This window comes from Otolemur garnettii, unplaced genomic scaffold (genome assembly GCF_000181295.1).
Source record: "Otolemur garnettii isolate 467f Iridium unplaced genomic scaffold, OtoGar3 scaffold03949, whole genome shotgun sequence".
In the NCBI taxonomy this organism is placed as follows: domain Eukaryota; kingdom Metazoa; phylum Chordata; class Mammalia; order Primates; family Galagidae; genus Otolemur; species Otolemur garnettii.
In genome coordinates this window covers 492-1,572 of record NW_003856344.1, presented here as the reverse complement: position 1 = coordinate 1,572, position 1,081 = coordinate 492, and the positions used below count along the sequence as shown (strand labels likewise).

The following is a 1,081-nucleotide window of genomic DNA, read 5'->3' as shown; positions in this document are numbered from 1 at the left end:
AAAGCAAAGAAATAGGAATGATTCCAGAATCTTACCTGCAGTCATTTATGTACAGCCATTATTTTAATCTTTGTTCTAATGCACATTTTAGGTTCATTGTGAGATTTGGGGTAATTAGTATTAAGGAAAAAAATCACTTTTTTCAGGACTGCCTCCAAGTGGAAGCTGGCAGGATTTAAAGGATCACATGCGTGAAGCAGGTGATGTATGTTATGCTGATGTTTACCGAGATGGCACTGGCTTTGTGGAGTTTGTACAGAAAGAAGATATGACCTATGCAGTTCAAAAACTGGATAATACCAAGTTTACATCTCATGAGGTAGGTTATACGCTTATTCTTTTGGGGGGGGGCAGAATTGGGATACAGTGGTGGTAACAATGGAATTTGAAGGTAAGGAGGATTCAGGTGAAGGTATCCGAGTAAATTGCCAGATTTCTGGTTTTGGTTACCTGCAGCATGCCTGAAGAGAAGTCAAAGCTTAGATCTTTTAATGGAAAGTTCTGTCTATCCAATAGGGAGAAACTGCCTACATCCGGGTTAGAGTCGATGAGCCCAGAAGCCCAAGTTATGGAAGATCTCGATCTCGAAGCCATAGTCATAGCAGGAGCCGTAGCAGAAGCACCAGCAGGAGTCGCAGTTGTTCCCTAAGGAGATGCGAAGGATCACCATGCTGTTCTCCCCATCATAGCAGGTCTCGCTCTCCTCATACATAAGATGATTGTTGACACTTTTGCTGTATCCAGTTTTCCTTTACTCAGTACCATCTTTTCCTTTTTTAATTCAAAGTGTTTTGTTCAGAACGGGCTAAAGTGTTGTATTGCATTCTTGCGCAAAATCCCCTTGCTCCTAACATCTATATTCCCCTTATGTCTTGGATAAATTGTCTTTTAAGTGATGTCATAGACAGGATTGTTTAAATTTAGTTAACTCTCCATGCTCTTCAGACTGTGATCGTGTAAATGTCTATTCTGCTCTGGTTTGTGTGAACTGGGATGTGAGGGGTGTTTGTGGTTGTCTTACCTGTGGAAGTTCTTATGCTTATCTTGCTTTTCATATGTAGACGTATCTGAAGAGATGGAT

General features: G+C 40.9%; 1 pseudogene; it reads left to right on the top strand.

Moving 5' to 3' along the window:
* The first annotated feature begins 125 nt into the window (after nt 1-125).
* Nucleotides 126-815, top strand: LOC100965072 (annotated as a pseudogene).
* Nucleotides 816-1,081: the final 266 nt, after the last annotated feature.